This window comes from Phyllostomus hastatus, unplaced genomic scaffold (genome assembly GCF_019186645.2).
Source record: "Phyllostomus hastatus isolate PE091 unplaced genomic scaffold, TTU_PhHast_1.1 phas_scaffold_501, whole genome shotgun sequence".
Taxonomy (NCBI): Eukaryota; Metazoa; Chordata; class Mammalia; order Chiroptera; family Phyllostomidae; genus Phyllostomus; species Phyllostomus hastatus.
Window position 1 is genome coordinate 30,547,944 of NW_025334033.1, and position 15,001 is coordinate 30,562,944.

The following is a 15,001-nucleotide window of genomic DNA, read 5'->3' on the forward strand; positions in this document are numbered from 1 at the left end:
TATAGCTTCTACCAATTATCACACTCACTAAATTCTGGATAGTTTTAAAATATCGGAGTATTTGTTATAATGGCAGGATCACCAGAACAAATAAAATGCCACTCAGTTCCATGTGCAAAGATTAACAGCATCGATGGTTTAATAGTCACTATGAACTAATAATATTCCAGTGTTTTAAATGGAAGAGGAACATGAATGCTTTTTTGAAATAAAGCTCTAATTTTGATATACAAGGTCTGTCCGGAAAAAGTCCAGCCATTGTTAATATAACACGAATAGTCTGCACATCAATGTAACCTGAAAGCCAAGGAGAGTGAACTGGAATGCGCATGCGCGAACAATGACAAATTCACTCTGCTAGTTAGTGGGGGTGGTAGATGCCACTCAGTGAGCATGCTCACTGCGGGGACATCACATTCAAAATGAGTAAAGCAATGAATCTGCATCAAATTTTGTGGTAAGCTTGAACATTCCTCCATGGAAACTATTCAGATGATTCAGAAGACCACAGCTCTGGGCACCTGGTGACTGGCAGCTTCATCATGATAATGTGCCTGCTCATGCATCACATCTCGTGAAGAGTTTTTTAGGGAAACATCAAATTGCCCAGGTGACTCAACCCCCTTACAGCCCAGATTTAGTGCCCTGTGACTCCTGGCTTTTCCCAAAACTAAAAAATCACCTTTGAAAGGGAAGAGATTTCTGACCCTTGAGACTAAGGAAAATATGACGGGGCAGCGGATGGTGACTGGGAGAACTGTGTGAGGTCCCAAGTGCCCACTTTGAAGGGGTTGAGGCGTTGCTGTCCTATGTACAGTGTTTCTTGTATCTTCAATAAACACCTCTATTCTTCATAGTACGTGGCTGGATACTTTCTGGACAGACCTTGTAAATGGGCCACTTTCAGTTAAGGCTCCCAATACTTTCAATATTTGTATTTACAATTGAGGACAAATGCAGAGCAGAACATCTAGAACTGATGAAAGTAAAGGTCCCAGCCCTGATCTGATAGTGTTCCCTAAAAGCACCTGGACACTTGTTAAAACTACCCCAATATTCAGTAGACAGTACGCACCCTACTTCAGACTGAGACAGAATCTCTGGGACACAGGTCAAGGAAATGGGAATTTTACTGAGTCCTCTAGGAGAGTCTTAGGATCAGGGAAACTGAAAACAAAACGTAACAAAACACTGCTGCAGAGCAGAACACGAAACCCACATTTCAGGAATCTAACAGTACAGAAGTCAAAAAACTCTCTCAAAAAGACACCCTCCTCCCACCTTGCCTTTCCTCTCCCTATCTCTTACTGAACCCAGTGTCATCTCTAAGCCACTGTTAAACTTCCCCACCAGGTGAAACCTGTTGGCAGATGCTCAGTCACACAGAGGTACCAAAGAGAACCCCCTGCAGTCTCAGTCCTCTTCCCTTTTGCTGGAGGGGATTTGCCTTTTAAAACTGGACAAAGCCCATCTGTGGTTCCCTGGATCCAGAGCTGCAGCTTGCTCCAGCCTGACCTCTCACCACAGGGGCAGCAGCCTAGCTTCCCCACTGAGTGCGGCTATCAACCCAGAACCTAAGCGTTCAGTTCTGAAAGCCCGCTGCTGCCCAGCTGCTACTGCTGCTCTACAACCTCAACTGTGGCAGCAGGGTCACAGGTGCATGTGCACTCCTGGAACCCCGTTTCACATCCTTACCCACTTGCTCACCCTGCTAGAACTCTCCAGGCCAAATGCCTGGGTGTGCCCCATCCAAGGACCAGGCACTGAGGTTTCTCACTGAGGGAGGCCGAGGAGGCTCAGTGGCTGGGAAGCAGATGCTTGTGGTGTCCCACACTGATGGCTTCACAGAAACTGGGGAGGTTAATTCAAACATTAACATAATTTTTCTTTTTTTTTTTGGCCAGTGTGCTATAGACCTCACAGCAGTTGCCTGCAATTATGCAATACTTGGACAGGGATTTCACATGTCATGAGGATACATGAGGGCTCTTATAAGATACTTTAGGCTCTTTGTACAAAAGACATTCATTATCTGAGTAACAGAGTACTGCTGTAAAAGAGCACCTACTTCTATTACTGGAAATAACTTGGATTTAGGGTAATTTTCAAGTCCAATTCACAAATCTCTCCATATTCCAATTCCACAGCTTATGTTTTTCCTCTGCTAGGCATGGCCAAAACTTGGCAGGCCAGCCTGCAATCCATGATGACTGAGGCCATAACGTCGGCTGGGGCACGCTATTGGACCATGCAGTCTACTTCAAATGCCACATTCTTACAGTGGCCATCTCCGCGGAGGCGACTGGGATGGCAGGGGTGAGGCAGAGGGGGAGCTGGGCCTGTCCTGTACATGGTAAACCTTTGTGTACCTTCTGACCTCATTTCATGTTCATGTGTTTACCTATTCAAAGAGATTTCTTCTATTGTTTATGCTATACAGTTGCTCTGCCTTTTTTTCCCAAAGAGATTTGTTTTCAATTTAACAATTATGTGCTAAGTGTATTTTACCACAATAAAAAAAATGAGAGCCTCAATTTTTCAAAATTATGAAGGAGTCAGAATAGGGGGAAGAGAACTGGGCCAGGTCAGCAAGTCTGGCTTTCACTCCTGGCTCTCTGCCCCGCCCCCCCCGCCCCGCCCCGCCCCGCCCCGCCCCTCTGTGCCATCCTGCACAAATTAATCAATCTTTCTGCGCCTTCATGTTCTGTCCTGTAAAGTAAGAGGGTTGCTATGCATGGTTGTTAAAGTCCATTCTGCTCTAGAAGTTTGTGATTTTATAAAGAGGCATTATCTTCTCTTGACAGTAAGTTTGAGTTAGCTGGGATTACATATTTAAAAAAATTACTTAATAGAGAGAAAAACAAGAACCTTAAATTTCAGAATCCTTTTAAGGTTTACAGAAGACTGAGCTTATAATCAGTTCTGGGCTAATTAAGACAGGCTGGAAGGACTTTTGCTTGGTGTTTCCTTACAAACAAAGGAGGATGTAGTTAGCTGAGAGTTCACTGTGTTCCTACTGCTTATATTTTAAGGAAGTTAGAAACACGTAAATTTTCACAATTAGTAAACAATTCATTTTTGTTTATCCAAAGTGGACTGCTTGTACATTAATGTTGTTCAAAAATCTTGGATTTTATTTCATACATTTACAATTTTAAAGAAACTCTCAGTTTTGCTTAGTTCGATATTTAGCAAAATTCTGCCCATGTGCACCCCCTGTAAAACTACGCTTCCTGTAGAAAAGGGATACATAAATCTTCCCTTGTTTGCCAGATTTTTCTCCACAGGATTCAGGGCACGGAAATATCATCCCTAGTTAGATGATAGTTCTTGAAATTAGCTTTAGTATCTCTGGTTCTATCGATGCCACAAAATACTAGACACAGAAGGAATAAATTAATCCACCTACTCAACTGATTCTTCTAGGACTTCAGAGCTGCAGAAGGAGGAAGCTGTTAAGTAAATTACTCTGAAAGGCATTGTAAGTATATCAAACTCTGGCTTTAAAGACATGTAATTCAGTTTCAGCAGACTAGTAAATTGGCACCAGTGGAACAATAGATAAAAATGACAGTGCACTGAAAAAAGAATCCAGTGATGCTGGTCATTACTATTAGCATTAGAATTCTTCAGGAAGTGCCGGAAACAAAACTATAGCCTCTAGAATAAAGATTTAAAATAAGAGATTCTCAAACCTTGGAAGGAGCTTTTAACATTTATTTTTAAATAAAAGTTTAAATTGTTTTTGAAACATATGAAATTGTGTGCTTATCTCTTTACAAATCTGAAGGCACACTGTTATTTTAGAAACAAAATTCACTTCACAGAGCGATTCTGCCATGCATTCCATGAGACATTCAGGTAATTAAAAACCCAGGCAAAGGAAATTGTAGGAAATTGGGGGAAAGTCAAAGTCATTCTTAAAAAAAGCATTTTTTCCTTCTCATTTTTCTGCTCTTCTCTGCTATTTAATCAGAACAGTATGATAAGCCTATGAGTTTGAAGATAAATAAAGGCATGGGTTTGAATCCTCGTTCTGGTTACTTTGTGGTCTTACACAAGTTACGCCCTCTCTGTACCTCAGGTTCTACACTTACGCAGAGGGTGTGACAACACTTACCTTGCAGAACTATTGGAAGGATTAATAATCATAATAGCTAACATTTACTGAGGACTAACTACAGGCTGGGGTGAAAGTAGGTTTACAGTTGTTCATACGGAAAATACAGTAAGTAGTAATACAAGAATGAGCTGTTTCACGTACTCACAACTGCAAACCTGCTTTTGCCCTACCCTGTGTGTGCAAGTTAACATTCTTGGTGCCGAACATCCACTATGTCTTTGACCCTCTCTACAACCAAAGTAAGCCTTCCATACACACATACACACAAATAGAAACTAACATGTACCTCCTTTAGTTTCACAGAGGATTTATTTTATTATTCTTTTTCACAGAGTAAACTATAACTGAGAGATAAATAACTTGTCCAAGGTCACATAACTAGAACCTGAACATGAAATCCAGATCTCTCTGATTTTAAATTCCTAACTCTTTCCATTAAGCCCAGAGGTAACAGGTAAAGAACAAAAGTTGAGACAGTCAATGCTTAACATACAAATATTGTATATGACACAAACTTGGGTCAAACGCAAAAAAAAAAAATGTCTTTTATACACATATAGTTCTCTTTTACCAGTAATCTTTTACTACAGGGGTGTCAAATTCATTTTTACCAGGGGCCACATCAGCCTCGTGGTTGCCTTCAAAGGGCCAAATATAATTTTAGGACTGTATAAATATAACTACTCCTTAACTAGGGGCAAGGAGCTCGGTGCTGCTGCTGGATCAAACAAGGTGGAGGGCCGGATTCAGCCTGCAGGCCTTGTGTTTGCCACCTGTGTTTTATTATATTCCTGGTTTAGAGTGATTCCAAATGAACTAAGCTTAGGACTGAATCACGTACCACTTTAACGTTTCTCATGATCTAATATCAGCCCAGTCCCATAACTCCAGGAGGCACAGGTCACATAAAACTAGTGGCAGCCCAGGTGGTCAGGACTCACTGTCCCTTTACTGTCCTTCGAGTACTCGTGGACAAGGGTTTCTCCACCTCAGCACTACTGACACTTGAGGCTTTGTTGTGTGTGCACAGCAGTGGCAGACACAGTCCTGTGAACCTCCCCTTGTAGCCACCAAGTGCCTATTGCACTGTCAAATGTCCCCAGAGTTGGGGGTGGGAGAGACGCAAAATTACCTCCAATCTGAGAACACTGATACAGATCTACTAATGACGCCAGGACATTTTTGGCTAAAATTCTCAGTTTTTAAGTCATTTCTTGAAAATATTTTCCATGAAAAAAGAGAGTAAAAACATTTAAGAGAGTCTACCTCACCTCCTGTCAACATTATAAATATCCTCCCCCTAATCTGGAAGGTCTCTCTAGCGGACTCTACCTGACAGTGGCCTCTCCCTCGGGGCCACTTGTTCGTCCGTACTATTCAGTTGGGCCTTGAGAGAAATGCCGGTATAGATACCTGTCTGAAATCTATCTGCCATCCTTAACTGTGCCATAAACTCCCTGCAAACACAGACAACAGCTAAGGGTTCTCCTGCCTCCCACGGCTCCCGGCACAATGCTAAGAGTACAGCACAGATGCCGAAATATCCACGGACAGCCTCAGAGGACAGAGGCGGCAAGCATCAGCTAAACAGAGAAGTTTTTACTTCAAACTTATATATGCTGCTCACAGTATTAAGAATTTCTATGAGCATAGCCCCCGAAATACCTTAGATGACCTGTTATATATTTTCTGTTCATATTTCAGTTTTTATTTCCTTAAAGCCACAATTACTTGGCATCATCATAAGTTCAAGTGTTCCCCATGTTTTAAGATCTCTTTACATCCTCTTTCTCTCCCCACAAATTTTCTTTTTCACCCACGTGATAAACGTGACCGAACTTACCACAACCACAGCTAAGATACCCACACAGAGAAACTGTACCTATTTTTGAATTGTATTTTTAAAATCACACCATACTATTTACATAGAAAATTACTTTAAGCAGTACTTCATCAGAAATGATTCACCAGCATTAAGGAAATAAACCTACACTTTTATATCACTTTCCACTTCTGCTTGATAAATTAAAATGTTCTTGAAATAAAAGTAGAACCAATGTATCCTCTTTTACTAACTATTGCTTGAAAGGGGCAAAACTTTGAAGTACATTGTTAAAAACAGCACTTGTTTGGAGAAACAGGCGTGAGCACTGCGGCCGGCTCTGGCTCTGGCTCTGGCTCTGGCTCTGGCTCTGGCTCTGGATTCAGGAAAAGCGGATCAGGGGTCTTCCTTGCCACCCGCTCACCAGGTCGGCCGCTGCCACCGCCCTCCCCTGAACACATAACAAACCTGAGCAGAAAGTAATCAGACAATGTTTCCTGATTGTAAAAGATGTGCTCATTGTGGAAAATATGGAAAATATGGAAAATAGAAGAAAGTATGGAGAAGAAAATTAAATCACCAAAGATGCCAATTAATACTTCGGTGTACGTCCTCCTGGTCTTTTTCTCTATGTACACATGTGCCCCAATACTTAATAAAGTGAACTCAACATCAAAGTGAGTGCTGTCTTTTCCAAAGGCCTTGTAAAGGAAAGCTTTACACTAATTCCAATACTGCTCCCATTGTTAGGTCCAATCTACAGAGCCTGAAGCACACTCCTGAAAACCCTCAAAGGAATGTTTACAATCAAATCGAAATATCGCTCAGAACCAAGTGAGGGGAATAATGAGAGCAATGAAACAGGACTTCCCCAGGAAGAAAATGATTTTTCTCATGTGTGGCTGGTAACTAGCTCTAAAAATAATTCCAAAGCAAGACTACCAAAAACGTTTTGCAAGGTAGATGCAGACAGTAGCCTGTGAGGACCTCCATGGTGACTAATCTGAAGAAATTTCCTACCATTCATTTGCTTACAGACAATTTAGGGCACTGTTTCTTAAAACAAAGTCTCCCCATTTTACTCACACATTTATTCCCTTCCAGCTTCTCTAATTTTTCACAGTTCCCTCTTCCTCCTTTTTTATAACACAATCACCTGCACCAAATTATGCCTTCTACACACACACAGAAATCAGTGTATATCTTACTTATTTGATCATCTAGGAAGAGACAGACCCCACTAAAACCCTCTTCAGTAACCATTCTTCCTCTCACTAACTTGATGTTTTATTTTCTGCAAAAATAAACTCAAATTTTTAGCCCTGACTGGTGTAGCTGGGCATCGTTCTACAAAGAGAAAGGTCACCAGTTTGATTCCAGGTCAGGGCACATGCCTGGGTTGTGGGTTTGGTCCCTGGTTGGGGCGCATGCAAAAGGCAACCGGTCAGTGTTCCTTTCCCTTTCTTTTTCCCTCCCTCCCTCTCTTAAAAAAATTCAAAACTTTATTTAATCATTTTCATACTCTCTTTTTTAAATTATGGGCACTATATTACAGGCACTAACCTCTATTCTCCTGGGAGGGCAGCCCAGGTATCAGGCAGTCAGATCGGTATCGTGTTGTTGGTACTCGTTTCTTGCCACTGCTCTGTGTATCGGTTGCAAACGATTCCCTAAACTGGAATCTGTGATTTCCGCCCTGGTATCTTGTTACCAAGTAAATTCAGGGGAACATACATTAAGAGATGAATAATTCTTTTCATTTATAATGGGAAAACAGAAAACTATCATATGAAAGAACTGTTTCTACCATAAAAATTCCACTTAATCCTTACCCACCTGCATCACTGGAGATTAAGCTACAATAGATATAAACACTCTCAGGGCTTTGAAATTCAAACTCTACAATTATTGTTTACTGCTGGGAAACCAAAGTCACAACTCTGTAATATTTGTTTAGTCTAATCCCTCCTTCACTGATTAGAAACAATAAAATATCACAGAATTTCCCTTCCTTGCCCTTCACTCGGTGGTGCTTTTTGGAAAAGACCCACTGAACACCCAAGAGGCATGAGGAAAGTCTAAGCCCCCCATGGCCCTCATCAGTGCTCAAGGGACAGAGTCCAGCAAGTGGTTCGTGGGGTAAACCGACACTTTATAAACAAGGATGCTGTGTACAACACTACCCTCCTATGTGAAAGTGACAGCTCTGTTCGCAAAACAAAACAACACATCGGGCATCTACTAACCATCTGCTTTTCTTTGCCCTTGAAACCAAGTCTTATTTACCCAGTGCCTCCTGAGTTCAAGGCACAGTACTGAGCATGATGCCTGAACCACGTAATGACAACAAATACCCACCAGCTAGGCTTTCTGATGCACCAGATGCGTGGAGAGAGAAGGCAATCTCACTGCAGACCAAGTGTGGAAGAATCAACCTTTAAATCCGTCACACTTGGCATAAAGCACTGACCCACAGTTTCTCCTTTCATACAAGACAGCCCCAAAAAGTAGGTCTCCACAGCCACAAGCCCAGCTCTGACAGCGGCTAAGGGTGACTCAAGTAGGCAGATGAGTTTTTCTCCACCTCCCTTTTCTTGAGCCACAGCCCGAGTTTCAGGTCTAGGAAATGCAAGGCAAGACAGCATAGGAAAGGTTATATACAGTGAGCCAATTGATGAGGATAGAGATATCAAAAATGCACAGACCAATTGTAAAGGCCCCGACTACTTCATTTCCTGGACCCTTTTGAAGCTATGTCTTGAACGCATATAGTGGAAACTCCGACTTCCCTAGAAGTTTGACCTTTACAATGAATATAAAGATATCTGGGGATTTCCTCCAAGGCGGAGCTTAGTATATACAACCAGATCCAGTGTTTCTCAACCATTTTCATCGAGGCCCCTAAAGGAAAACTTGCGTTTCCTTCCCTACTCATAACCAACATTTCTGACACCAGATGGTGGGTTTTTCCACACCAAGCAATTCTCCGGTTCTTGGAGGACACCATTTGGGTTTCCTACAGTTTAACACAATTCCGTCACAGAGTTAGCATAGGCTCCCCAGATTAAGGGCTCACCCCCTCCCCACCCCATTTGAGACACCAATTGCAAGTATCAGGTTCTCTCCTGCACTTCTGACCAACTGGTTATAAATTGGGCTTTCCCACAACCCCTTTCTCAAGGTCAATTATTTGCTAAAATGGCTCACAGAACTCAGGAAATTTACTTATTAGATTAGTAATGTATTGTAAAAAAACACAACTCAGCAACAAACAGCCAGATGTTAGGCGATGCACAGAGCAAGGTATTGGGGCATGTCACCCTCCCAGCACCTCGGTGTGTTCACCAACCTGGAAACTCTCCAAACCCCATTGCATAGGGTTTTATGGAGGTTCCATCATGTAGGCAGAATTAATCACCTTGGTGACTAACTCAACCTCCAGCCCTTCTCCCCACCCAGGAGATCAGGGCACTGGACGAAAGTGTCAACCCCCAGCAGCCAGCAACCATCCTCACGGGCATTCCAGAAGTTACTTCACTAATGTCAACTCAGGTATGCTTAAAAGGGGCTTGTCACTGAATAACAAAAGACACACCTTTCACCTTCATCACTCCGGAACTGTTTTAGGAACCAGGACAAAAACCAAATACTAGTTTATCATATTGTAATAGGAGCTCTCCACCAGAAACTGGAGACCCACACCCTCCTTTGGACCTTTTTAGACATTTTTTCCCTAATTACGACATGCCCTCCCCACTAAAACATTAATACCACAGATATACTGTATATATGTTTATATGTTATATGTATGTCTGTGCTTTATGCATAAAGAGTAATATTTTTTCTTCCCCCCAATAGAATCCCCCCAATTGTCACCCCTTTGGGGGGCAATAATGCCCCATTAAGAATGCATGCTTTAGCTTATAAAATAAAGACATTGATAAAGCAAAACATATAAAACTAGATTATTATAAGTTAACCCAAAAGTTATATCCCCATATCAAGAAGATTTATAAATCTCTTTCTAGAATAATTTGCCTACAACTGTAGTACTATAATGTTTGCTTTTACGATGTGAAATTCAGTAATAAAAACATACTAACTGAGTACCTACTATGTACAAATAAGAATCTTCACTTAAACTGCAGAGAATAATCTGTCACGACTCTAGATTAAAACAATTTAAAATATACTATCTTTCACACACAAGTAATATACATATTTTACTACATTAACTATCCAGAAGCCTTATCTGTACTTTGGATTAAATGCAAAATAATGGGATAGAATTAGTATCAAAACCATGTCAGTTTTTTAAAATGTCATATACAAAAAAGTCCAAAATCTCAGATATGATCATTACTTCTAGGCTGTCTCATTAAAATCTTCTTCCTGCCAGAACACCTACACTGATGGGGATTCCATAGGAAATGAACTCAGTAACTTCCCATGCAGCCTGGGCAAATTATTTAACTGCTCTGTGCTCATTTCTCTAACCAGCCAATCACATAAGTCAACAGACTGTAGTGGAAAAACACAAAACACTCCTGGTCAGGATGGCCATCTGCCCTCTCATCCCACCTTAGCTACCAAACTCACTGCGTGAGTATAGGCAAGTGACCTCTCCTTCCTGAGGCCTCATTTTCCCGTCTGTAAGAGAAAGACGTCACACCAGATGCGCGCGTGGAGAGTCTACTTTCTAGAGGCCTCCAGCTGGCCGATTCACATATACTAGCACACCAAACAAAACAATGTCCCTTATTACGTTCTATAAAAGTCAAGACCATGTAATCTGAGTCGGACCAGCCAGTACAAGACTGAATAGAGAAACAATGCATAGAAAAATATTGGGAAGAAAAACATAACTGCTCTCCAAGGTAAGACTTAGAAGTTTAGGCCACATACCTTCCTAACTTCAATTAGGTGTAAGTGCCATTCGTGAGAACTGCTGTAGCCCCTTTGTGAACCGTATCTATTTTCTGCCTGGACCATCTTTTTTAGTGTAATGTATTCCATGAATTACCTCCTGCTGGATTCAATATGCTTTCATTTTATTTATAATTAGTAAACCATTTGAAGCTTTAGGAAATGTCTCTAAATTATAGCAGTCTAGGATTTGGGAAATCAAGTCCGTATTTACCCTATTCATACCCTAACTAGAGATTCAAATTAAATCCCTTCTGAGCTCTGGTTTTTCCCAACTTATTACATTAGATAATCTCCATTCTTCCCATCCCCTTGATCATAAGACCCATTATCACCAATAACTACAACCCCTCCAGAATCTGAATTTCATGCATTCTACACTCTGACCACCACCTATCTCTCCAGCTCACTCTCCCTCTGCAGTACCACAACCCAACGATCCTTCAACCCCACTGGGACCTCGAAATGAATACCTTTTCACTGAACCTCTCCCCACTGATTTTCTCTCTCCCTTTCTAATCCAGCTTAATACCATCACCAGTCATTATGATTACTCTCTTATGTTCACTATCTAATCCCTCGCCTCGCCTCTCTCTTGCTGTGATATCCTTGCTTGGTAAAAGCACAACTGATTACTCCACGCCTACGCCCATACAGCTTAATGTTGCTGGGGAAAACACACCCCCCCCCCCCCCAAGTTGTTGCCATGCTTCACTTTAACTTTATGACACCAAATTTCAAGTGGGTCCATTTATACTGTCTGGCAATCACATTTTATTTACATCCCTAGGTTCATCTACTCTCTCACTCTCCTAGATGACTCACATTTTCTCTTTCTTTAAATCCTAACACTACCTCCTCCTTCTGTCCTCTCAGTTGATAATGTGGCTCCCTAACTTCATTGAGAAAATTGAAGCAAAAGAAACTTGCCCAGATTTCCACGCCACCTCTCTCCACTCTGCAACATTTGTATCCATATACTCCCTCTCTTTCCACCTCCATCCACAGATTTACTTTCCTCCTACCCAAAGGGAATCCCTCCACTGGGAGAGCCCACCCCGCCTCACCTACTCAAGGACATCACTCCATCAACTCTCCCTCTGTCCTCCTTCATCCGATTTGTTCTCTGCTGGTTCCTTCTCTGCAGCCTACAAACATGCTGCTCTTGTTCTCATCTAAAAAATGATAATAATAAAACTCAAGCACGCTCTTCTTACTAGCTCCCAACTATTTCTTTGCTCATTTTTCATACAAAATTTTTCAGAAGAGTAGTCACCATCTCCTGCTATTTTTATCCCCTCAATCTCTTAAACCTGCTTCACCAAAACTGTTCTCTTCAAGGTCACTAACAACCTCCACTTTGCTAAATTCAAAGGTCAATTCTCAGTTTTCATGTTACTTAACCTATTTCCAGCATCTGGCAGAGCTGACCACTCCTTTAACCTTGCCAACATTCCCCTCTCGCTTCTAGAACTCTATACTCTCGGTTTTCCTACTTCACTGATCATTCCTTCTCTTTTGCTGGCTCCTGCTCCTGTCCCTGTCCTCTTGATGTTGAAATGTGCTGGGGCTGAGTCCCTGGTCCTTTTTATCTACTACTCCCTCCCTTGGTGATCTCATTCAGGCTCAAGATTTTGAATGCCATGCATATGCCAAACTCCATACTACTACTACCAGATGGCTACCTGACACCTCCATTTGGAAGTCTAGTAGACATGGTCAAAGAGTTAACATATTCAAAATGGAATTACTGATTTGGCATCTTGGTCCTCAGAGTCTGCTTCATCTGTAGCTTCCTCACTGCAGTTGATGGCAAACTATCCTCCAAATTTCTCAGGCCCAAATCCTGGAGTCCTCCTTGACTGTTCTCTTTCATACCTTACATCCAAAGCATGTCATGAAATCGCACTGCCTGTACCTCAAACTATAGCCATAACTTAGCCTTTGCTCAAGCTCCCATTGCTACAATTCTGATCTGAGCCACCACTCTCTCTCATGTGGGATATTCCAAGAGCCTCCTAAGAGATCTTCTTGGGTCTTCCTCGCCTCCACCAGCTATTATCCACAGAGCAACCAGAGTCAGATCACATCACTCTCCTACACAAAGCCCTGCAACAGCTCCTCAACTGACTCTGAGTAAATGCAAAAGTCACTATGATGGCTCTCAAACCCCAGAGTGATACGGTCTTCCATTCTCTCTGCTCTGCTCTCCTCAGGCACAGTGTGCTGCTTGATACCCTCCAAACAAATCAGGCATGCTCTCCCCTTGGAGCCTTTGCTGTGGCTATCCCCTGCCCCTGATGTGCTCCTCTCCCAGATACCGACCTGGTGAAATACCTCATCTCCTTCCTCAGATCTCAAGGCCTCAAGAAGACCTACCTTGACCACCCTATTTAATACCGCAATCTATCAGGAAATCTCAATACCCCAACCCTGTTTTATTATTTTTTCCATACCACTTATCTTCTAACAGACCAATTACTTGTATTGTCTATTTGCTACTGCCGTCCACCAAAATGAAAGCTCCAAGGACAAAATGTCCTTTTATTCTTTTTGTACATGGATGTGTCCTAAGCACACAGACCAATGCCTGGCACACAGTAAGTGCTCAATAAATATTTTTTTGAATGAATGAATGCTTGAAACTAGATCTTAAATTGTGGACCACAGGGAGATTGGAGGTTGACAGAAGAAAAACTCAAGTGGCCCAGAGTCTCAAGGATGTTCTTTGGCAATTTAGCTACTTAAAAAGGCTGTATTACTTCTTTCAGATCTCAAGGAAGCCTGTTTAACACAAGCACTGGTGACCTTGTCATGACACAGCCCGAACCAGAATAAGTCCAAGGAAGTGTGGAAAGCAGAGCCTACTATTTCCCCCTTTGCCTCTGGGCAGCTCTACACTGGACACAGTCCTGTCTCCCTTCTCCGGCTTTGTCACGTCAGGAGCGACCTGTGAATACGACCCGATTTAGGACGGGAAGAAAGCAAGCCAGTCAGAGAACTAATGCAGCTTTCAAAATGCCTAGTTTACTCCCATGGATTACGCAGACTTACAAGTTAGAACTAGATAACTATCACTTAAGTCAGTGGTTCTCAACAGGGCTTGCGTATTTGAATTCCTGAGGCACTTAAAAAACACTGCAGCAGCCCCTCCCACCTGAGACAGACGGTCTGGGTGAGGCCCAGGCAGCCTAAGTTGTCATGGCGTCCAAGGTGATTTGAATGTGCAGCCAGAGCCGGAAGCCAACGATGGAGATCAACCTCATGGACGATTAAAGAAATGTGGAGTGTGTATACACAGACACACACACACACGGGGAATACTATTCAGCCATAAAGAAGATGAAATACTGCCATCTGTGACACAGATTGATCTTGAAAGTATAATGCTAAGCAAAATAAGTCAGACAAAAAGGACAAAAACCATATGATTTCACTCATATGTGGAATATAAAACAAAAAGTAGCAAACAAAACAAACAAAAAGAAATTCATAGAGACAGCAGAATGGTGGTCACCAAAGAGAAAGGGGGCAGGGAAGGGGGTGACTGGGTAAAGGGTCAAATAAATGGTAAAGAAACTAGACTTCAGGTGGTGGACATGTGATAGAGTATACATATGTGAAATTATAATGCTGTACACCTGAATGTTACGTTACTAACCAATGTTACCTCAATAAATTTAATTTTTAAATAAGTAAATAGAGCTGAACAGACTGAGATCTGCCTGAGGTCGCACAGCTGAGCAGCAGTGTTGAAACTGGGAACTATCATTCAATTCTTTAGAGAAACAGCAATAAAAGAGAAGTTTCTTTACAACATAGCAATTTATAAGGTATGTGATACAGTAACTAAATGCATAAGACTTCAAAATTATAAAGGTCTAAATGCAAATCAGGGCTTCAATAGTTAACAGCTAATATTAGTAGTGCTCAAACTATGCTGCATGTTATAATTATCTGGGGATAATTAACTCAGGATCTCTGGCAGTGAGAGTCAGGCATCAGTACTTTTTAACGTTCCCTAGGTGATTCCCGTGTGCAAACAAGTTTGAGAACTGATGAACTCACATGACCTTAGGAAAATTACTTGACCTCTTTAAGCTTAACTCGTATGAATACTGTGATTAAGT

At 41.8% G+C, this 15,001-nt stretch overlaps 1 protein-coding gene across 2 annotated transcripts in view; it reads right to left on the reverse strand.

Annotated features, from left to right (window-relative positions):
* AAGAB (alpha and gamma adaptin binding protein) overlaps window positions 1-15,001 on the reverse strand; it is a 47,546-nt gene that overhangs the window by 9,234 nt on the left and 23,311 nt on the right. The gene's annotated exons all lie outside the window — the stretch shown is intronic.